Source organism: Protopterus annectens, chromosome 12.part0 (assembly GCF_019279795.1).
Source record: "Protopterus annectens isolate FY-2018-M chromosome 12.part0, PAN1.0, whole genome shotgun sequence".
Lineage (NCBI taxonomy): Eukaryota > Metazoa > Chordata > Ceratodontiformes > Protopteridae > Protopterus > Protopterus annectens.
In genome coordinates this window covers 206,233,882-206,259,970 of record NC_056746.1, presented here as the reverse complement: position 1 = coordinate 206,259,970, position 26,089 = coordinate 206,233,882, and positions in this window count along the sequence as shown.

Below are 26,089 nucleotides of genomic sequence, written 5' to 3'. Positions count from 1 at the left end.
CTCCCACTACTTAGATATACCAACTCTGAGATTGCACCACATTGAAGTGAATGGAAACCTCCCCTTACAGAGATTTCCATTCAAATGCTCAAACTTTTACAAATTCGAATGTATGGTCTCGACCATATGTGGTTCGAACTTGTAAAAGTTCAAACGGAATGGAAGCCGTGTTATGTATCTAAAAAGACCTTGCTTCCTTTCTTGGTTCTGTCTGCAAACTGCCATTCAGCTTTAACCATTTCTACCCTTAGGATTTTTGTTGTATTTTTACAGTCCTACTTGTATTATGCCTCTTCCACCTCCCAGCTCCTGCACGCCATATCTATTTATGTAATTGTAGCCTCATATTCCTTTGTAGCCACATTGGTCTCTTCTGTTTTTGCCCCTTCCTCATACTCTTGTCCATAGCCCTGAGTATACCAACCCCTCTGCTTACTTACTCCTTCAATTTACTTCCACTTCCCTCAGTACAACATAATCTGTTCTTGTAATACCCCCCCCCCCCACTTAGTACTACACTGTGGCATGATCATTGTTCTTAATAGTACCTTAACCTGGACATCCATGACCTCACATCTCATGTCCACCTTTATGTAGATTGCTATTTTTCCCCCATCTCTCTCGTTCCAATATTCCTTAACAACCTATATTCAGTCCTCTTTCTTTGCTCCTTGTCTGTATTCTGCATTTCTTGTTACCTTCTGTCTACTGCCTAACCCCCTTCCTCTGTTCTGCTGCTGTCATCTTCCCCTCCTCTTCTATCTTATTTTTAATGCACAGTTGTCACTTCTGGCTAAGATGAAACTTGCCCCTTAAATACAGTTGGACTCTCTGCAAGGTTTCCTACATCCTTATATCATTCTTAAGCCTTTCTCCCTTGTCATTTGCCACAGTCTGTTATTATAATCCCTGATCTTCTCTTTAGTTTGTGTGCTGGGTGCTGGTACAGGAAAGACATCTGAGAATGCTACCAGTAACCCACTCCTAATGAAATCTCTCTTCCACGTCCCTGATCCTTTCTGCTACCACCTTATGTGTCTCCTCTGACAAATCATTGGTGCTGTGCTTACATATACCACAACATGTGTCCACCCCTCCTCTTTTGTGGTCACTTTATTCATCTTCCCACCACATTTTACTCACTTTAAACTTTAAGACCACTTTCAATGAAATCTGATTTCTCCCTTCTCACATGCCTAGATTCCTGATCCCCTTTATGATTGAGGTTTCCAATCACCAAAACCCTGTTCTCTTCCCCCATTAATTCTCTGTTCTCCTCTTCTTCTTGCCCCAAGCTGCTACACCTCCTATCTGTATCATTCATACCTGCACTTCCACTGTATTCAGCAAGCTAGATTTAAGGGTGGTTATTGCCAGCTAGACTTGCATCCATAGAGGAAAAGCATTACATATTTTTAACTCAGATAGGACTCATGGGGTATAAAATACTGATTTTGGGGGTAAGTTCAGCATCAGAAATCTTCAGCAAAAAATTAAAAAAATATCCACAGTTTACAGAATGTAGAAAGTGCAATGATGACATAATTTAAATATCCACAGCTTACAGACTGTAGAAAGTGCAATGATGACATAATTTAAATATCCACAGCTTACAGACTGTAGAAAGTGCAATGATGACATATTTAAATATCCACAGCTTACAGACTGTAGAAAGTGCAATGATGACATAATTTAAATATCCACAGCTTGCAGACTGTAGAAAGTGCAATGATGACATAATTCATTATTGTCATCAACTACCTTTTTACTATTTTCTACGTGGATTTGGGGTGTCGCATTAACTGTTACTCTCTGTCTCTATTTAATACCACTATCCTACCTTCTTCCACACTCATGCCTCACTGTCACAGGTTTTCTGTCACACAATCCATGTACTTGACCTCAGTGTTACATCCTGTTACACCCTCTATGCTGTAATACACGTTACTATTGTCGATGATTTATTTTTACTATGATAATTGCTATTTTTATTATAATATTTGATTTTTTGTTGTTTGTACTTATATTTTTGTGTTGGTTCGTGTCTTGGAGCTTATCTCCCCGGCCATCTACTGAAAATGGACATATATCCAGTTAGACTAGACCGGTCAACAAATGTAAAATAAAATAAATAATAAATAAATATGTACCTCTTTGCCGGACTCCCTCATTTCCTCTTGCCTTCTTCCTATCTTTCCCAGATTTTCTTCACCAGATTGTCTTTTGCTTTTCTGCACATGTGCCCAAACATCGTAATCTGTTCTCTTTGACCTTTTCTGTAACTGGAGCTACCTTGGCTTCTTCTCTTATGTCCTCATTTCTTCATCTGTCCCAAATAGTGCATCCTACCATCCGTCTCAGGGCTCAGACTCTTCGTCTCCATCACCTCACGCTTCCTTAACTTATGGGACTAACCCGGTCAACAAAGGATAAATAAATAAAAAATAAATAAAAATGGCATATCCTGACCAAATAATTGAAACAAACTAAGAAGTTTACTAGACATAGCAATTTATGGCACAAGAAGCATTAAATATTTTGGAAAAATATTTGTACAATACTGGGAATTAATGAAAAATATACACACAGTTTGAATGGAAAGACAGACATCTAAGCAGTTACAATAAGTTTTAACTCAGAGGTATTGGTATGAGACTTTAGTTCAACATGTAAAATAGTGTTAGAGGTAGATGCTGGATTTGAGACTAGTTCTAAGCCGAGTGCAAGGAGACAGAGAAATAGTAATGAGAAATGAAGGTAGGTGCTGAAAGAAAAAAGATATAAAAAAGCAAGTGAAAAGCATCATTATTTATAGTATGTTCATGCAAATATGTTCATATATTTTCATTTGGAATCTAGTTTACACTGATAACAGATTACAGAACATTGGGGCCATATTTAATAACTCCATATTAAAATCACTTCTCAGACGTGAATGATGATCTCTGAAGTTACAGCATTATAAATTTGGGTAACAGTATAAAAGAGAAAAGGAAAATATAGCTGACTACATCTTGAGACATCCAATAGTTATAACTGAAAGAAAAAGGCATTATAATGTTCATTATTATAATACTATATGTAATACCAGTACCCCTGTCTGATATAAATAAAAAAGACAGAAAAATATAGTGCTATAATTCTGTATATGTAATATATGACACAGAAAAAGTGATCCAGGTACAGATAATGTCAGAATACATGAGAAATGCAATGCTCCAGCAACAGTTTCAGTAGTTGGCAATGATTTGTTAAAGGGGGCAAAGCTAATAATTTCCAAGACTGGAAAAAAAGGATGCAATGAAAACATAGTTAAAGCAAATCAAATAGAGAGAACTTATGAATAAAGATATATTTTGCAAATATGGAGCAAATGATAAAATAAGTCTTACAAGACTTTATTTTGACAGACATTTATATCTATCTATCTATATATATATATATATATATATATATATATATGTGTGTGTGTGTGTGTGTGTGTGTGTGTGTGTGTGTGTGTATGTATAAAACAAAATGTGGGCTCCTATCCAGATATCAGAATTACCAAAAAGTACAATTGATGAATAAGTCTAGAGTTTTATGGGCACGTTAACAACAGAGATATAGTCTATGCGCCAGTTAAGAACAGATTACTAACAGATGATTATGCCAGATCTGCACTTCTAGACTCTCTCTGTAACATCCATGTTGGTCAGTGCTGGAATTTCTGTTTTAAGTAAGTTTGTCCTCAGTGTTTGGCATACCAGATACTATCAAACATGATAATGTATTTGTGTGTGTGTGTTTCCAGACAAGGAGTTTAACTTCATAATGCTTGATTTGTCACCATGCTGTGCTCTTTCTGTCTACAAAAAATTCAAGCATTCCCCTTTTAAACTGTTAGTAGTGATTGACATCTTAACATCAGGAAACAAAATATTTCATGCTAGTACAATACAGAATATTTCATGCCAGTACAATTAATTGAACCAGCTAATTCTTTCACCATCAAGGTTTTTTTTTCTATCCCCCTTACCAAGTTCATTTTAGATCCTCTTAAAGTGACATTTCCTGTTGTTAAACATTGAATTGAATATTCATCTTCCAACACTCTCTATACTGACACTAAGCACCCCCTAATTCTTCTGTGGTACGTAATACAGTATTAGTTGTTTTTCATCTGAATCTCTAATCCAGAGATTTGAAACTGAGAATTCTCTTTGTCAATTTATATCTCACACATTCAGTCAGATTTTGTAAGTGCCTTTCCTTGGAGAGCACAGACCAGATTAAGTAGGTATAATAGTAGTTGTGTTTAAGGAAAGCAATAATAAAGAATATCTGTTCTTGCTTACTATTAAACAGACACTTTGGGCAGGATTCACGATGGCTTGCACGGAGTCTAAGAGTCGTGTAAGACTCCATGCAGCCATTGCGATCCAGGAACAGCCTGAAATCCCATGTAAGAGACCGCTAAAATGACTCTTACACGAGCAGGGCGTGTATATGCTAATCACCCCACTTGCAGCTGAAAGGCATGCAAATGAGGTAGATTAGCGATCCACGAAGCTGAAACCAGCCCGTGTAAGAGTCGTGTTAGGTGCAGAAATGTACTCAGTTGACAACTGAGTATGTTACTGCAAATAACACAACGGAGCCATGACAGCTCCAAATAAAGTGTGCAAATGTTGCAGTCAGCATGCCAATGGCCAAATATGTGGCCATTGGCATGTTAACCCGATGCAAACATGAAATAAAATATTTTTTTTTTTCGGAGATCGGCGATGTTTAAACGCAGCAGCCCGGCAAACGGGCTGCGCTATATAAAACAGAAAATAAGGTTTGAAACCTACAAATGTGGGTTTTATGTAATGCATGGATTTGCAATGCAGGGACTAGCAGACCAAAAACAACATGGCCACTGTCTAGTGGTTGCTAAGGGGGGAAGCTGAGTGTAAGACATGTAACTAAGCATTAGTAGGCAATCCTATGTAAATGAGTGGTAGGATAGTGAATCACACTGTCACATAGCAAATGAGCACATTCCGTGTAGTGTAAGAGTTAGATAAGGGGGAGTAACAGAGTAGGAGATAGGTGACATCACAGGGGGGAATGTCAGGAAGAAACCAAGCTCATTGGAGCAAAGTGGTATATGAAAGATGTCAATCACACAGCATAAAAAGAGGAGTGTCAACCTATAAGCATGGGAAAGTCAAGAAATAGAAGGTGTACACTGTGGCCAACACCAAAGTTTCTTGCTGTGCGTGCATGCGCAAGTGTGTGCGGTGGGAGGTGCGAGTAAGACAGAGTGCGCACGTGTAAGGCAGAGTAAGCATGTAGGAGCCTGTTTAAAGATCTGTAGACCTGTTTGCACTGGTGTGCGCACGTTTTAACCCGAATAAGCAGATTCTAGTCTGTGTAAGCATGTGTGCACACGTGGTAGCCACTGTGAGCGTGTTTTCGCTGGTATGCGCGCTGCTCCCCCCTGAGGAAACAAAGAGGAAAAAGGAAGCAGAATAAATAGTAGGAAACTAGCAGGGAATACTTGTAGAGGTAGCAGGTGAAAACAATTAGAAGCAGGCAATTACACAGGCAGAATACAAGCCCAGCCCAGCACTTAAAACACTGCGAACAGCATTGCAGTATGTTTCTCTCAAGAGATACTGCAAGACAGGAGTAAGCTAGTAGAAGTGAAAACTGAAAAAGCTGCACTCAGACCAAACATGCTAGGGGCTACCATAGCTGTCATAAGGAGACATAGGAGACTTGCTGTGGGTGGTGACAATGGAAATACTGCCAGACAACCCACAGTGAGGAGACGGAGAACAGTGTACAGGCCCAGGGTCACCTACCAGGGGTTACATGAGCTGGAGATAGTGGAGCGCTATAGAGTGGACAGAGACCTCCTGCAGCAAATTGTCAAGCTGTGCAGGCCACGCCTCACACACAGAACCAACAGAGGGGAACCCATCCCAGTGGAAACCAAGGTATGTGTTGGCCTAAGAATACTAGCAACAGGTACCTTCCAGAGACCAACTGGTGATATGATGGGGATATCACAGGCATCAGCCTCCAGGGTACTGCACCAGTTCCTGGATGCCATGTCAGCATGTCGGTGAGCATGTATATTTCCCAATGCCCGTGAGGTATTGGCCAGCAATATGCGTCTCTTCCAGCAAATAGTGGAATACCCTGAGGTAGTGGGTGCAATAGACTGCACGCACATACGCATCAAAGCACCAGCCGGTGAGCGGGGTAGGGCCTACATTAATTGCAAGGGCTTCCCCTCCATCAACTGCCAGGTCGTGTGTGATGCCCAGTGCATAATAATGAATGTGTGTGCTGGCTGTCCTGGGAGCTACCATGATTCCCACATCTGGCATTTGACGCAGCTGTACCAGACATTTAAAGATAAAGGGGGTGGGGTTGTTATTATGAGTAAAACAGACTATTTGAACAAAATGACAATAATGTTGAGTGACAATAAGACGTATGAAAAAGTGTCAAAACATGAAATGGAAAGGGCATATGTTAAGGTGGATTGGTATCTATATGAATTTTTTATGGATGGTGTCATCACCAAAGATGAATATAAATTTTATTAGTGGAACATCCAATGACGCCATACATTTTTGGTATCCCCAAAATCCATAAGGACATACACAATCCACCCTTTAGGCCCATAGTCTCTGCCAGGGGTTCAAAGACTGAAGCCATTGCTGCTTATATAGAATTGCATTGTAAGGGAACTTTAAAACATCTGCCTCATATATTAAAAGATTCCTGGCATTGTCTAGAAAAAGCTAGAGAACATTTTGTTGATATTGAAGACGATATGATAATGGTAACTATTGATGTTGTCAACCTATTTACAGTGATTCCTCATGACCTAGGTCTTGAAATGTTTGAGACAAGTTTGCTGAAATTTAGTGAGTCTAATAAAGTTGCAAATTGTTACGTGAACTGATGGCTATTGTACTTGAAAACAATTTTATGTTTATTAATGGTGAATATTATAAACAAAGTACAGGTGTGGCCATGGGGGCTAGATGCGCCCCCATTTATACCAATTTGGTGTTAGCCTTATGGGAAACACAAAGTGTTTTTACTTCTAGTTTCTGGCCTAACATTGCCCTTTACTTAAGGTACCTGGACAACATTCTTATTTTTTGGAAGGGCAACAGAGAAATGCTTACTGAGTTTGAAAATTTTCTAAAAACAACATCTAGTTTTTTTGAATTTCACTTTTAAGACATTTGACAACAATTGTGAGTATTTAGACATTTTATTCTATAAAAACATGAGTAAGTTAGAATCAAGCATTTTTAGGAAAAAAACTCATTCCAATTCTTTTTTACATTTTGATAGTTGCAATCCCTATTACCAGAAAAAGAATTTAGTAAAGGGACAGATGGTCAGATTTTCTAGAATTATTAGTGAAGACATACATTTTTACAATGAGATTAAAATATTATCAGATATGTTTCTGGATAGAAGTTATCCATTAGAATTAATTGTTAAAGTTAGTGAAGAGATTTATATTAAAAGACATCAAATATACAAACCTATATTAAAGTACGGTTTTGACAACAGTACATCTAGGACTAATAACACTACTAGAAATGACACCTTTATTATACCATTTAATGATATATCACCCAGGATAGTTAATATAGTACATGAGACCTGGATAAGTATTCTCCAGAATAATGGTGACCTTATTGATAATTTAGGGACTGGGCCCAAGGTCACTTATAGTAGGGGGATGAACCTTAAAGAACATTTTGAGGCAGTTAATAATAAGAATATGTTCAACACATCTTGATGAGCAAATGTGGGGCATGCCATACTTGTAAATTTATTAATGATGGACCATATGTTGGTACAAAATTTTGGCAAAACAATTAGATGCCCAGGTCATTGTAATTGCAACACAAAAATGGTGGTGTACCTAGCTATATGTTCATCATGCCCAGCCTTCTATGTTGGCAAAACGATAAGGAAACTTTGAGAAAGGATAGTGGAACATGTTAGAGACATTAAAAAACAGAAAATACTAGTTCCCTTTATATGCACAGTCTAAGATGCCAGAATTTTAAGAGATTTTTATTCTTTGTTATTGACAGAATTGTATACTACAATAATAACAAAGGTGGTGATGACAACACCTTACTTGAGGCTAAAGAATGTTTATGGCAATTACGGCTAAATGCAAGTTCTAGCCCTGGTATTAACAAACATATTTCTATATCAAGTATACTAAAGTACAAGTCTCAATTTATTTGATCTTGTATGTATTAGGTTAACATCTGATAATTTAATGTTTTAAATAATTTGTATAACAATATGAATTTTAATGTTAGTAGGGAATTTTTCAATGAATGATTTTATGCTGGATTGTATAACAATTATTTATTTTTAATAATCATTTAGATTTATATTACCTAGATATTTATATATGTATTTTTAACATGTATTTATTGGTATTACATATACATAGTTTTTGACAAGAAGGTTTTATTACATTTACAAATTAATAAGTTTGCACAAGTCCTGGCTGTTTACGTTTATTTTTGATGTAAATATTGCTGATTGTACCTTTTAAATGAAAAATTTTTAGCTGCGTAGGTAATAATTTGTTTAATTGTTTAATTGTTCAATTATCCAATTTGTATAAGGATTTAAAAGGAGGTTCAACACAAGGATTGTCAGTACTCTGAAGATGCCCTGTTGTGTGTGGGTGAAAGCGCTTAGTACAATTTTGGTTAAATAAATTAATCGGTGGTCTACAGTTGTTCCTGGTTCGCCTTTTTTGTTTTACTGTACCAGACATTTGCTAATGGGGACATCCCACATGGTCACCTAGTGGGGGATGCAGGTTATGCACTGAAGCCGTGGCTGATGACACCCATCAGAAACGCACACACACCTGAACAGGAATGCCATAATGAGGCACACGCACAAACACGTAATGTAATAGAGGGTGTGTTTGGGCTGCTCAAGTCATGGTTCCGGTGCCTGGACATATCTGGTGGAGCCTTGCAGTACTCACCAACTACATGTACCCAAATTGTCATGGTATGTGCTATGCTACATAATATGATCCTGCGAAAACAGCTGCAGCAGGACCAGCATAGTGCCGGGACAAACAGCCCCCCACCATTGCCAAGGCCATCACAGGCAGAGCGTGACTCGGAGGAGGAACAACCTGAGCCTGCCCCAGTAGGCAGAAGGAGGCATGCCCAGTATGCCCTGGCCTTGGCAAAGAGGCAACGCATAGCACATACACTGGCTCAGTAGGAACCCTGGGAATGATACCCCTCTCTGACTCACTCATATAGTAACAGGGATGCCTAACATGACACAACCTGCTCTCAAACATGTACAGGGAGTGTAGTATGTGCATCCAACAGAGGCAGCCCTGCAGCACCACCTGAGGCATGATTGCCATGTGTTAAGCAATGTAACACCATCTAGTATATGCAAACATGAAGACCCAACCTAACATCTCACCCTCTCCAAGCATGATGCCACACTATGAAGACAACAAGATCAAGTACAATAATTGGCTGAGGTATTGCTGTTAGCAAGGGGGAACACATGGCTGACAGCCTGGGCTGACATGCCGAGCAAGACATGATACCCCACCTGCTAGGGATGGCATGCACCCAGCACACCTGGCTGTGTAGATACTGGCAAAGGCTGTTGTCACCCCCACTGTGCCTGGAATAGGTAAGTCTGGAAACACAAACCCACCACCATAGGTAGCACAAGGGATAATAACCTGGATGTAATGCTACCCAACACCAGAAGTCTAACCTGCAAGGTGCATGCAGACCAAACACACCACAGCATGGAGAATGGTAATATGTGTTCTGTAACAGAAACCTGGGCAAGGCCCAGAAGAGCACCCTAATACTACCAGGTTATGCCTCCTACCATGCTCTACAGCTCCAAAACATGGAACACACGACAATAGGAGTGTGGCTACCAGTAATTATCAAGAATAACCACACCCTCAGGTTGGTACCACAGCAAGAAGCAGCATGGACTATCCACGGGCAAGTAACACTGTCTCAAACTGTATACCTGTTTGAAGCCTGCTACAGACCACACACACAAACCCAGGTACCCCGGCCAGCCTTCCTGAAGACACTTCAGAGTATGAATGTCTCAACAAATACCAAACAAGGCACACACAAAGTATGACATAGGTGGCAATCCATTATGTATGGAAGAAGTAATCATGGACCTAGGGACACAAGTGGACGGTAACCTGTCATGTGACACTCACATTGCCAAGGTGGCCAGGAAGACCTGCTATATTGCCCACCTTAATATGAAAGGATGCACATGTAGAGCTACAGAGGTCACTGTGCCCCCATACTCTTCCCTTATCAGGCCCATACGTGACAACAATGCCCCAGTTCGGATGTACCTTACCTTACACATGCAGCAGTCAGAAAGACCCCAAATGTACCCTACCAACAGGATAAAGGGTCCAAACATTGGACATCTGCAGCCTGGCTGAAGAAACCACAGCCCAATTCAGAAGCATACTGCACAGTCAGAGGTGATGTATGCCTGATGTACAAGGCCATGTCCAATCCAGAATGAATGGACATGCTCCACTGCAGAAACCCCAAATCCAGCGGACACACCACAGTGAGATATCTGAACCTCCACACATAGATTAATAGGATGTGCTGGAGGGACAGATCCATAACCCAGAGGCTACTGACACTCTGGAATAGAATCCAAGTCCATGATAGGCTGAGCTCCACACACAAACTCAACAAGAGAAATCCGGTGAAGTGCATGGGAGATAGGAGGTGTACACTGGGGGCCATCCCTGTGTCATAACTAGGAAAATAAACCCTATGTGGGCATAATATGCACATTGCAAGGGGTGTTGAGACCCACACACAGTCTGTCTGTGCTCAAACAAGGCCAGGGCAGATAGCCTAGTATGAACCTATGAACCTATGATGATACAAATTGTGCAGGACACAAAGGATTATCACACAGCTGTTTTACCTGATGGTAGTAACCATGGTGATAATCCACAGATATGCTCTACAGCACTCTAATATCACAAACAATACACCAAACCCAAACACATTGCCAACAGCCTACCGAACAGATTCCTTCCAACCTCCCCACCAGCACCTAACTGCCAAATATCTGTCCCAGGAGAGTGCTGGCCCCCTGACATTGCAGATGCTGAGGTAACAGCCAGCATCCACAAAGCACAGCACACAGCATCAATGGTACCAGATGGTGTCCTGGGTTGTGTCCAACAAGTACTGTAAGAAGAATGGAACAGCAAATAGCATTACTGCGCACTATCAGTCCTACCACAGGATATGTACCGAAACAGCATTGTACAGCAACAGTGGTCCCACACCACAAAGGGGGTGCCTGAATGGATACTGCAAACTATCACCTCTCAACCCCGACTATCTAGGTTGGCAAAGTAATGGAGAGGATGATCATGGATCCCATGAATAATGGGATTGTGTACCTACAGACATTGGACCATACCCAGTGTGGCTGTCATAGGGCAGATCCTGCCCCTTACACATGTCTGACTCATATGAAACGTGCACCAAGCCCATTGATGTGGGGAATGTTGATCACACAGCCTATCTGGACCTTGCTAAACCCTTCCATACAATACCCTAGCTGGCGGTACAGATAAGCTCACCAGCCTAACTATAAACCCCTATGCAAATAGATGGGTTGCAAACCAGCTCAAGGACAGAACTGACCTGGCAGACATGCTGTAGCCATGGCAGACTGCAAACCAGGTACAACTGGCATCCCACAAGGCATGGTCCTGGGACCTCTCTTGTATGCTATATATATATATCACATAGGTACAGGCCAACATGGACGGACTCTGTCTGAACAGGTTTGCAGGGGACTACAAAGTGGCCACCATATCAGACCCTCCAGCTGACACAAGCAACCTACAAAAGGCACACATAGAAACACACAAGTGGTGCCACAGCCATGTCAACAAGCTAAATGCAGAGTAGTGTATAGTCAACCCCTGTGGAAACACAGTACATGGCCAGAAATTACCACATAGGTGTTAACCCAGTAAGTACATCAGGAGCAATAAGAGACCTGGGGACACAAGGTGATAGATATCCTGCATGTTGCAACCATGTGTCTGTAGTGGTTACAGAAACATACCATATACCCACCTAATCATGAAGGTAAGCACAGCTTGGTTAGGGTAGGTAAATGTGCCTCTCCAGTTATCCATCAGCAGCCTCACAATTGTGTACAATGGCCCTTCAGGGATGTACCATAGCAGACACCTGCAGCAACTGGAAAGACCACACAAATACTCCACCAGGAGGATTGCAGAGCTGTAACAGATGCCATGTGTCGCCTGAGTAAAGAAACTGCAGCTCCACACAGTGCCATACTGCCTGGCTGGAGGTGAACTGTGCCCAATGTATAGAGCCATGACCAACCTGGTATCAATGGACATTTGGCACCATGTAAACACTGAATGCTGGTGACCTATGCAGCTGACAGGCCTAAACCCCAGCACAGACATAAACAGGACATGCTGTACCGATTGGGCCATGACCCAGAAGCTCACTCCACCCATGACTAAACTCCCACTACAGGATATCCAGGGAGTCCCTGAGTGACTGTCATCCAGAGGAATCATGATGACTGGATGGGAGATGGTAGGTGTACCCTGGATAACACCTGTATGTCACGGGTAGACAGAGGCACAGCACACTAACCATGACATATGTCATGGCAAACACCAGTAAATGTGTGTTGAAGGATGAACACTCTCTGACTAGCATTAGAAATGGACTAGGGCACATGGCCATTGTTTGTCACTGTCCACACAAGTTGTGGAATACATTAACAATGTCGGACAATCATGTACTATGCTGTCCATATCTGAACAAAATGCAACATGGTCATATCTGCACAACTGGCCCTCAACCAGTCTGGTGTGTTCACTATAAATATTACAAGCAGTGATAGGACTGAAACCAATTATACTGTCCACCACAGTGAAAGTTCTGCACCAGTACACTATACGACAATACAACTGTTTGGTCAGCAGGAAAGGATGATGACAACTGTATGCAAACTATCCCATGGCGACCATACAGGCACAGCATAATGCCTGTTAGGTTCAGACACAAAGCAGTTGGGCAGTAAGAACACAACCTGATGTCCAAGACTCAACGGTACATGTGATATATAGATGGCGTCCACACACAAACAGAAATGTGGTGGTCCACAGATCCCAACATAAGGAAAGGTCACACCGGGCATGCTCGCACACTTGGATAAATGAGATGTGGCAGTCAAGAAGCCATACAAACTGCGAACTGGGCATGCTCACACACTTAGGCCATGTCACAGTTCAGCAGTTGCACACACATATCTGGCATTTCTATGTGTTAACACAGGAACCTCCCACAATAGAGACATCTGCCCAGTGCACACAGTGAAGTTACAACAGAGACATAAGTAAAGTACTGGATCCCACTCATATGCAAACATCTCCCACAGTACACATGTTGTTTATAGAGATAGGGAAGGCTATGGCAATAAATTTCCCACAAACAGTATATGAGCAACAGATACTTGCATCTGATAGGTAAACATATGGCCGTAGAGTGCAATACTTGACTGTTGTCCCTAGGGAATACAGAAGGCTATCCACAGTGTATTTGGCGTCTGCCTCCACAGTACAGTAGGCCACTGTGCCTGTGCAAAGTTAATGCATAGATATGCTCTCCCCTGTACTGATGGATAGTCACAGATGTACATACCTCTTCATCCATAATGATGTCAGCACACTATACATATGTCAGGAGCAAAAATTATACCCAGTAATGTGAATAGCGCGCTCTGCTACTGCGTCTCTACCAAGTGTTATAACATAGTTAGGTAGGGGTGTGAATCCTGCAAGTGCCCATTGTGTGTGTGAATGTGTGTGGGGGAGTAGTGTGTGCAATTCCATGTGTATGAGAAATGTCCCTTTTGGCAACTATTACTACACAACACATGCTGCATATTCCACTGTGTAAACACTGATGATGTCAGCACCCTATAAGTACAGCAGGAGAAAGCAATCCTCCCAGTAATGCAAATAGCGTGCTCTGCTAATGTGTCTCTCACAAGTGTCATAACATAGTTAGGTAGGGGTTTGAATCCTGCAAGTGCCCAGTGTGTCTATGAATGTGTGTGGGGGAGTAGTGTGTGCAATTCCATGTGTATGAGAAATGTCCCTTTTGGCAACTATTACTACACAACAGATGCTGCAAATTCCACTGTCTAAACACTGATGATGTCAGCACCCTATAAGTACAGCAGGAGAAAGCAATCCCCCTAGTAATGCAAATAGTGTGCTCTGCTAATGTGTCTCTCACAAGTGTGATAATATAGTTAGGTAGGGGTTTGAATCCTGCAAGTTTCCAGTGTGTGTGTGTGAATGTGTGTGGGGGAGTAGTGTGTGCAATTCCATGTGTATGAGAAATGTCCCTTTTGGCAACTGTTACTACACAACACATGCTGCAAATTCCACTGTCTAAACGCTGATGATGTCAGCACCCTATAAGTACAGCAGGAGAAAGCAATCCCCCCAGTAATGCAAATAGCGTGCTCTGCTAAAGCGTCTCTCACAAGTGTCATAACATAGTTAGGTAAGGGTTTGAATCCTGCAAGTGCCCAGTGTGTGTGTGAATGTGTGTGGGGGAGTAGTCTGTGCAATTCCATGTGTATGAGAAATGTCCCTTTTGGCAACTATTACTACACAACACATGCTGCATATCCCACTGTCTAAACGCTGATGATGTCAGCACCCTATAAGTACAGCAGGAGAAATCAATCCCCCCAGTAATGCAAATAGCGAGCTCTGCTAATGCGTCTCTCACAAGTGTCATAACATAGTTAGGTAGGGGTTTGAATCCTGCAAGTACCCAGTGTGTGTGTGAATGTGTGTGGGGGAGTAGTGTGTGCAATTCCATGTGTATGAGAAATGTCCCTTTTGGCAACTATTACTACACAACACATGCTGCATATCCCACTGTCTAAACACTGATGATGTCAGCACCCTATAAGAACAGTAGGAGAAAGCAATCCTCCCAGTAATGCAAATAGCACACTCTGCTACTGCGACCCTCACAAGTGATCTAACATAGTTAGGTAGGGGTTTGTATCCTACAAATGCCATGTGTATTTTGTCACACTGTTTGTCCATGTGTGTGGGGTGTTGTTCCCAATATTGCACGACATACATTATATCAGTAATGTTAATGCACACATGATGTATGTGTGTGCCACCTACACATATGTACCTGTGAACTGCAAGAGATCCCATGTCCGAAGCCTGCCTCATGTGAATACATGGAATATGCATCAGACAACTGTATGACTGTGGTGTTCTGTGCAGGGGCTGCATGTGGTATGTGACTATACAGTGTGGGTTGTAGATGGTGTCATCCCACCAGCGAGGGATACATGAATGTTCTGGAGCATATGGTCCACATGTTGGTGATGAACAGGTGCAGCATGTTGTCACCATTTGTGGGAGTGGTAAGTTGTTCCATAGCAATGCAGGGAATGAATGATAAGAACCCTTCAGATAGGGTCTTGCAGCTAGAATAATGCTCACACTGTATGTTTGGGTAGTCGCAGTACAACCATATAATGGTGTGTGTAGAGACCATCATATTCCCAGTGTTGTCAGGAAGGCCAAGTGGGTTTCCTGGGTATGGGAGTGTGGTGTGTGCCAGGCTATGAACCTGAAGGCAGTCTAACCCCCTGTGTGTTGCACATGGAGAGGCTCTGATGCTTTGTGCAGTGCCACCAACCTGGGGGTGTGTGTATCTCAGGTGCCTTTGGATACATCCCCCCTGTTCTGGTTTGGTGCATGTGTAGGGGATGACAAGCATGTTATCAGGACTGACCTGGCACTGATGGTGTGCACCTGGGAGCCTTGTACCAGGAGTCTGTTACTGCACGGATATTGCTGTACCCCATGCTAAGGACAGTTTCCACTGCATGCATCTTGAGGTTTACACTGCTGCTGTTGAGTAGCATTGCTATTAGTGTCCTATCCCGTGTGATACCTGTGTAGGTGGCTATGTAATGTCAGCCTTGCATACAAAGGCACTATGTGTGTAGCAACAGCCTCTGCCAATATACAATGGCCCATGGGTGACAGGTGCAAGCTGTCCCAAGCAAAGCAATGTGGTTTGTCCAGCATGTAATCCCACACTGACAGGCATTAGATCCCCTTTGAATGTCACTGAAAGATACGTTAATTGCAGAAACTGATGATCCTGTCTATATATTGTGGCAGCATTCTTGGTGAGGGTGAGATGCTACTCAAGTCCAGGGTCATACCAGCCTGTGCCACAAGCTCAGAGAGCCCCTCTATGTCCCCTAACATGTAGTCCAGGGAGGTGCATCAGAGGTCATACACACTGGCACAGACAATGACTGAGTCATACTTCTACATGCCTTGGAGTGGCTGGTATGCTTGTGTTATGTGGTGGATCATAGTGCCCGACGGGCAGCTCAGCGTGACCATCACCTTGTTCAGCCTGGGAGCAGGACCTCAGTGTATGTGACGATAGAGGTACCTCATACAACTGTAGCAGGTGTGTTGTCAAGCCGTATGGCCTGTGACTGTTTGGTACACAGGCTTTGGGAGCTATGTGTTGCATGTGCTCTGCTCTGGCTTAACGTTTGCTTGTGTGTCTGCTTTGCAGGTGTCAGCTGCTCAGGCAGGATGCTATTCTGAGAGCCCAATAATGTACCTGTGTGTGTTTGTGTTTGGATTGCGGTCGTGGAAGTTCTATGGGAGACTGGTACTGTATTCACTGTAGTATCCCACTCCACCTGACAGGGAATACCAGTGCTGTGTTAACAGAGCTTAGCCCCCAGTTTGGCTATGTGGTTGCATCTCTCACATGTGTTGTACGTGTATGGGAAGGGGAGAGGGTGTACATGACGCCGCTGTAACATTGCCACATGACTCACAGATTCACCAACTGGACCTGAGAGTACATCGACAGGTGACCTTTGCACATGCTACCATAGCATTGTGTCTCCCATACTGAGTAACGACACATAGGGCCAATGGGGAACAAGGTACTCAAGGTGACTATGTGAGGGTGTAGTGCTCCTGATTTGTTAGTGCTGGCATATATGAATGCTGTCTTGAGCAAATGTGAGGTAAGTCATATGCAATGTGTTACAGGCAAGCTACATGCAAACAGGACAAACAGTGACGTTCTGTCAAGTGACACATGGACATCAGTACAGTAAGCAATACAGATGTCATTAGGGATCCACAGAGGCACTGTATATCTGCACTGCAGGTGGAATCAGTGTTTCAGGAACATAACAGGCAAACATGCATACAAACAAAGCTACAGTTAGCAGGCCTGTATGTAGACTATGCTACAACAAACAAGGTGTACGACTTCCAGTAGGTAACAGTGCATATATGCAGGCACTATAAGCCAGTACCCAGACATTCACAGGTCAGACGGGCTGGGTCCAGCCGCACCGCACGCAAGTGTATAGACCACGTACCTTCGTAATGTTGAATAACTGGCCTGATACCCAAGTGCTCATACCTGTAATAATACACATGTCAAATAACAGACACTGAGCCCTCACTCAGCAGTTCCAGACTTAGTATGATGTATGCTACCTGTCCTGGCACCACAGTATCCTTGACATGTATGGACACTCTCCCTCCTGTCATAGTTAGTTCTGTGTTTTGGTGCTGTCATGCATGGTATGAGGTGTGACCTTGTAGTGCTAGTGTGCTCTTGTGAGCCTTGAACCTGTTGTGTAGTACTGCACAGATATCAACATCCTGAAACATCAGCATTGCAGAGTCGTGTGTGGACAGCATGCAACTCGCAGTTGACATGGCCATCATTGAGTATCAATATGTACATTGTTGTATCCCCTGTGCTACCTATGTAGGTGGCCATCCCTTCACAGCCTCACCACCAGTATGCAAAGATGTGCAGACATAACACTGTGGTAATTACTATGGGTGTACAAAACAATACATTGACATTCATACTGTAACTGCATCAGGCATGCTGGTATATACCCACAATGCTATCATTACACTGTACTGTTGTCAACATCATACTATTACAATACGTCTATGTACTCTCCCTGTGCATCAGCACCATGTTAACCTGTTCCTGCACCAATTTTACAGATTGCAGGAGGTGGCACAGTTTCATCATATGCACAGGGTGTGTACCTGGTATGCCTGAGTCTGCCACTGATACAACCAATTGACATGTGTGTGTTGGTGAGGGACAGCAGTATAAGATGGGGCAATGTTGATGCAGTGTGTGCGTGTATGCGGTAGCCCTAGGTGCTATCACTTTGCATGTGTGTATGAATGCACACAGTCCCACCTCATGGCTGCCATATACAGGTGTTTGTGGACAGCCACAGACTGTACCTGCCAGGTCATACAAATCACTGTCTGTGGCCATGGACATGGTACCTGTGCCTGGCAGGGGTGCTACGGACCATATCAGGTACTAAGCCAGACTGGGTACTGTCATCAGAAGCAGGTGGTTGGTGACTGGAGACAGGTCCCTGTTGGGACTGTCCAGCGCCACGTGCACATGGTCTCCTGGGGTGGTCTGATGACAGCACAGACCCAGCATTGCTGGGGCTGCTGCTGGCACTATGTGAGCGGCCGCGAGCCTGTTGTCATCCGTGACGGCTGCCAGCTGCTGCTGTTGCAGGCATACAGCCACGTCGATGCCTCAACCGTCCACCATTGCCCTGGCTCATGGACATGTAGTTGTGGAGCAGATCTAATGTGTCCCCCCAACGTCTGTCAATGACCTCAGTGAAGTTGCGGATGGCAACCGCAACATCATGCATACTGTCACTCATGGCTGTGTGACATACTCTCAGCTCCCTCAGACCCTGTCTGGTGTACCGTTCCATATGTGACTGTGCCTGCATTACAGCCCGAAACATAGCTGAGGTTAAAAGACCTCTGTGGGCACATCTGACAGAGGCGATGCGCCCATGGATGCTCCCACGAGAACCCATGGACGTCTGCCTGTGTGGTACCATGTCAGGACCCTGGCCATGGCTGCTGTGTGGGGATGCATGTGCCACCAGTACCACATTACCCTGGTCAATGCCCACTGTATCCTGTCCATCACCTAGGGACATTGGTGACAAAGGATGTATTGGCAGGATGACTGTGCGCATTGATGGGGTCGACAGCTGTGTAGTGTCAATTGGCTGACCAATGACGGACCCTGGCACACCTACCTGTGCCATTACACAGGTATCATCATTATCACTATCCACAGCAGCTGATTCAAGTTCCCTGCTGCACGACACCAGAGCAGCACCAGAACCTGTGGGAGTAACACAGGAAACACAGTTTACAATGTGTACACAATGTCACCACTGATGCACACATGCACACATGCACAGATGCACACATGGGCACATGCACACATGCACACATGGGCACATGCACACATGGGCACATGGGCACATGCACACATGCACACATGGGCACATGCACACATGCACACATGCGTACACCTCAGTATATGAGATATCAACCCACAGACACAAACACACCTGCAATCAAACACATAGCACTACTGCTTCAGCCTATTATTATTATTAGTCTACAGAGTATTGAAGGTAATGGTATTACACACTCACCAGCATGGATAGGCTGCCTTACTGTTACACCAGAGGGACCTGCAGAAAAGAGACATTTATCATCAGTGGGCACAACTGTGCCATTGATACTGTGGGCATGTTACAGTTCAGTAGGGCAACAGTTAGCTTCCACAGGTGTACTGCAGATATTGAGGATATCACTATTGCACAATAACTACCAAGATTACAGCTACAAAATGGGGACACACCTCACACATGCATAACCTAACAGTGTACAGCATGGTCAACTATACACATGGCATGTTACCTGCATGCTCTGTGTCCTGCTGCTGTGTGGCTCCAGCCTCCAACATTACACATGTATGCTGCTGTTGCTGTTGTGCTGGAGCCACAACACTTAGGAGTAGTCCCTCCAGTCTGGTGAGGGGGGGATGTCTAGCCACCCCACCACCTGTGGCAAGCTGCTGCCTGTGGATTTCTGACACATGCTGACGGACATTTCTAATTAAATCAGTGCAGTGATGGCGTGCCTGCTCATATGTCCGGTTATGTGTGCCTATGTCATTTACCCAACAGACCAGGTCTTGCCACAGTGCAGCCCTCTCCTGCTGGTTCTGGCTGGTGTGGGAAAAGAGTACAGCAAAATCCGCACCAGGCTCTGGTGTATCTCCTCCTCCTCTGCAGCAGAGTACACATGGTTCCACTGGTGAACCATAGCCCTGAAAAGGAGAAGGAAAATATGTCAGCAATATCTGTCAGCAAACTGTGGCACATAATACACATAATACTAGACTGCAGTGATATAACTTAAGCACCATATATAGCATCTGTCTGTCTATTGGGGGATACACATGTAAATGACCAGATATCAGTGCTCATCCGACAACTGTGCAACAGTACCTGGCACACTCCATATGACAGACTAGTATACTGCAGCAGTCAACACACTGTTTCAGGTACAATACACAACCTCGCACTGGGGTTTGTATCAAGGTACTGTATGGGGAACATTATCAGCCCATGCACTGCACACAATGCACATTACATATTTCACTGGTAATGCACACTACTCTTACTTGCCATAACCCTACCTACACCACAGTGACATACAGGGTAACACAGCATAACATATGGCAATGTAGTATGTGTTGATTGCAATACCTCACACACCTGTCTCTGGCCTCACACCAAGGACACACACTACCATGACAGACAGATAGTCATGGTGAGCAATCACATCACTACACAACATGCACCATAGTCACTAGCACACTCATTCCACTTCACATATTCTGTTTGCAATGTGTTCATGGGTGTGCATTGTGTCGTAGGTAGGTAGTGTGCTTTTGGCCCTGGGCCTACAGCAGCATACTGTTATGCTACCCTGCCCCTTGTGACACATGTGTTATGATCGTACCTGCTCCTTACAAACAGTTACACAGGGTGACTCATACAGCATATTACCTATCTGCATAACATTCAGCAGGGTATGTCTGACATCTACTCATGGGGAGCCTTGCTTCTTAATTCTGTGTGGTCTACTACAGGGTATGTCATATCTGTGGGTAGGGTCCTGTACCTCCACCATGTGCTCTATACTGCAGTGACAAGCACGACAGACATAGGTAATTTGTGTTTTGGATGTTGGAGGTGTTACCATGGTTGTTAGACAACTGTCATGGGTGTGACCGAACTATGTATATCCAGCAGTGGTAACCTCTATGTAGGTAGTCTTGTGTGTGCTCTGTGGTGTTTGAGTGCATTGACACAGTTGCTTGCATATGTCTGTGTCCTTCTCCATATCTGTAGCTGTCATGGGAGGTACATACCGTGTAGGACATTGTGGGGTGTGGAGGGGTACAGTGACCTACATGTCCATAGCTGACACACCATGTCCGCTGACACATTCCATGTACAGGTATTACAGGACTAGTGTGCCACTGTGTATATCCATGTGGAGCCTATTGTACACTTGTTGCCCCTGTTCCCTCCTGACACATGCAGTGGTGGGCAGGCATGTACATATGTGGTGGTTACTGGTGTCAGTGTTTTTGAATGGGGTATGGTACTCTTGTATCCACACTGGTGTTCACTCCATGCCTTTGACACCAGGCACCTGTTGCAAGACATCTGCACACATGTGCCTCACACAGTCTATATATATATATATATATATATATATATATATATATATATATATTGATATGTTTATATCTGTATATAGATATATATATGTTTGTATATATGTATATAAAATATGTATATATAGATGCAGATATATACATATAGATGTGGGGAGAGAGTAGAGACACAGGGAGAGTGAGAGTGTGAGGGTGGGACAGAGAGAGAGATAGTCATATACAGACATATCTGTTGTCAGTCAGATCTATCTGTAAATGTATATGTCTCTACAGATATCTATATATGTATGTGTGTATTACATATATCTGTACATACATATTCTACCAATCTCAATGTCTGTGTGCAGTAAGTGAGAACCTGGTTCAAGGCCCTGAGAGCACACCAGCTACCAGGCTATACCCCTCAGATCATGCTTTTTGGCCCCAGGACTGGACAAACAAAAGGGAGGGTGTGTCCATATTCATGAAGGACACACACACCTCCAGGTTAGTGGCAACACATGAAGCATCACAGACCATCCAAGTGCAGATAACCATAGTCAAACCTGCTATACAACTGGTAGCATGTTACAGACCACCCTCCCAATCTCAGGAACCACAGTCAGCCTTCCTGAAGACATTGGAGGATATGAATGTCCCACCACACACCATCATATTGGGAGACTTCAACTACCCTAACATACACTGGGTGCATTATTCTACCCCAAACACCCTAGCCCAACGGTTCCCGGAATTCACTAAGTCAAATGCAATGGAACAGCTAGTCACCTCTCCCACAACAGGAGATAATATACTAGACCTGATCATCACAAACATGGGGACAATGTGCTACACACCGGTCACATCTGACCACAGACTAATCCCCCTGGATATACATATCCCACCTCCCCCACAACACAAAAGACTACAGTGGGAAACCTCTCACATGCCGACTTTTATACTTCTTATAACTGAGTTGGTATCCTTAATGGCCACTGGGCCAGTGGAAACCACTTCCCATAATGCAGACACCTTCACATATGCTTTCTACGGACATGTCCATGAATGCATGGATCATGCAATCACAAATGAAACCATGACCCTCCACCAAGGCAGGCATCCTGTCTGGTGGACCCCAGCATTGAACAAATTGTATAACAACAGAAGGTAGCTACTGCACGCAGAGCATAATTCCATAGAGCTACAGCATCTCTGATCAGCAGTAGTAGAAAGATACATTTTGTTGTACAAACATGCAAGGCCAGCAATGAGAGGGACATCGCTATGGACACTACAGATAACCACAATGGCTTCTTCTGCTATGTTACACACCTGGGTGGGAACCCTCAGTTGTGTTCACAGTTAGTTCACAGTGACAAACGCTACACTGAACACACAGATAATGCCAACATTCTGGCAGACAGGTTCAGTGCAGATTTCTCCCCTCCCTCACCCACACATGAGGAATTACTTATCCCAGCTGACTGTAACCTCCCTGCCATCTCAGATGTCCAGCTGAGAACCACCCTCAGCAAAGCTGTAAACACAGGATCAATGGGACCCAACGGTATTGCAGGTTGCATGCTTTGTGAACTGCAAGAGGAGCTACACATGCACATTAAATGCTATTCCGCCATAGCCTTACTACAGCATATGTACCTGGACACTGGCATACAGCAACAGTAGTCCCACTCCACACAGGAGGCACCTCTACAGACCCTGGTAACTACCGCCCCATAAGCTTAACCAGCCTGGTCTGCAACGCTATGGAAAGGATCATTATGGTACTCATACACAGAGACATTGGGGACTTAGACACTTGATCCCACCCGGTTTGGCTTTGTAGAGGCAGATCCGCCTATGAACCTGGTTGACCTTTTCAATTCAGTCACTAGAGCCATTGACGAGGGCACAGTGGTCCATACAGCTTACCTGGACTTGCCTACGGCTTTCGACACAATACCGCGACTCTGGCATCATAGACATGATCAACAGCTGAAATGTAAATCCATATGTCACAAGATGGGTTGCAAACCGGCTAATGGATAGAAACCCTACAGTCAAACTCACTGGTGCCATGTCAGACTCAGAGCCAGTCACAAGTGGTGTCCCACAGGGCTCTGTCCTGGGACCGCTCATGTTCAGCATATAATTCTCAGATGTGGAAGCAGACATGGAGGGTAGTGCCTGACAATGTTCAAAGATGACTGCATACTAGGTGCCATAGTCGATACACCAGCTGACACATACATCCTACTGACAGGCCTCATGGACACCACAACTGGTGCCGGAGTCATGGCCTTAAACTGCATGCCACGTAATGTATACTCATACCCTTTTGGACGGACAAGATACCCACATATTATCACATAGACAGTAACCCACTGAGTACAGACAAAGTAATCAGAGACCTAGTGACACTGATTTTATTTATTTATTTATTTGCAGTTGGTTTACCAGGATAGTCCATTGGGCCAAAAGAACCCGTTTTCAATGGAGTCCTGGGGAGAAAAGCTCCAAATACAGACAAAAACAGGTACATGCAAAAATTACAATAATACTTATACAGAGTAAAAGATAAAAACATTTAATACATTTAGGTTCAAAATTCGAGAAGCATTCAAAACAATGCAATCTGATGTGGATTAAATGTCAGGGGATAAGTTAAAAGAGTAATGTTTTATGCATTCAAAGAAGTTGTATAGACTTGCATTACAGGGTAGGTATTCTGAGGAACGAAGCTTAGATAGGAAGAGTTATGTATCGATATGGGAAGAAGAATGGGAAGAAGAATGGGATAACATAGAATTATGAGGAGGGAGGCAAGAACAATCCCATTGGGATCTTAGGTATGAATGAAGAGATTTTTGAACATGTACTGGTTAGAGGAGGTACGAATGGATGGTGGAAGTGAGTTCCAGAGACGAGCAAGATTAAAAGATAGTAGGTGTTTACCTGGGGGATGAGATGGTTTATGTACTTGTAGTAGGTTTTGATTGTTAGACCTAAGACTCTGTTAGGTAGGTGCATTTTGAAGGAAGACAGGGAGGACAGAGAGAGGCTAAGGATGAGCTTGTAAGCAAAAAGTCAGCTGTATATATATGAGTTGATTCGCAATTGAGCCTTTCCAAGTTTAGTTTATGGAGAGAGGAACAGTGATGAGTAGTGGACCTATGGCTATTGCTAATTGGCAATTTTGTTATAGCAGGAGGAAAGCTGTTTTTAGAGAAGTCTGAAGATTGGTCCATAATGGAGCCCCATAGAGAAGAGAGGGATGAGAAAGAGGAAGTGTGATTTTGGAAGAACTTGTAAGGTATTGGTTCTGACGGTATAGCATACCTAGTTTTGATGGGTTTTTAATGTTTAGTTGAAGATGTGAGTTGTAACTAAGCTGATTGTCAATCTGTACACCAAGTAGCTTAGTTTCGGACACTATTTCAAGGGTGAGTTATTTTGGCTGGTAATTGAGAATGAGTTCATGTCGAAGGAAGGGATTTTGAGGGAGTAAATACCATAAGTTTTGTTTTGGAGGCATTGAGTGCTAAGTGATTTGATTTCATCCAATGTTCAGTAATTGAAAAAGCTTCCTGAGTAAGTTTTTGGAGCAGAGGGGAGGTGGCAGAGCAGATGATGGTTGAATCATCTGCATATTGGATGATGTTTGCAAATGGGATAGATTTGTGATAATCATTGATAAATATATTAAAGAGGAGGGGACCAAGAATAGAACCTTGAGGAACTCCAGTAAGGGTACTAAGGAATGGGGAAGTGGCCTTTTTCCATATTACAGCTTGGTATCTATTTGATAGATAGCTGGAGAACCAGTTTATGGTAGAGGTAGAGGGAGAGAGGTTAAGTTCTGACAGTTTGGTTAAGAGCAAGTTATGTGAAATGGTGTCGAGGCTTTGGAGAGGTCAAGTAGTAAGGTGGAGACAATGTGACCGGAATCACGGCTGTGTTAACAGTCTCAAGGAAGGACAACAGGGCTGTCATAGTGCTAAAGAGGATTTGGCCTAAATCCATGTTGTGTAGGGGTTAGCAGGTTGTTGTCTAAGAGATGTGGCAGAAGTTGAAGGTGTATACACTTTTCTAGAAGTTTAGAAATGGGGGACAGAATAGCAATGGACTAAAGTTACTGATGTTGCAATTGTTGCCTCCTTTATGTAGGGGATTATGAATGCTTGCTTCCACAATGGTGGGGTACAATGCATTCATGGATGTTTATTGAAAAATTAAAAGATTTTCTTTTTTTTTGGGAATAAAGCAAAATTGGGGGGGGAAAA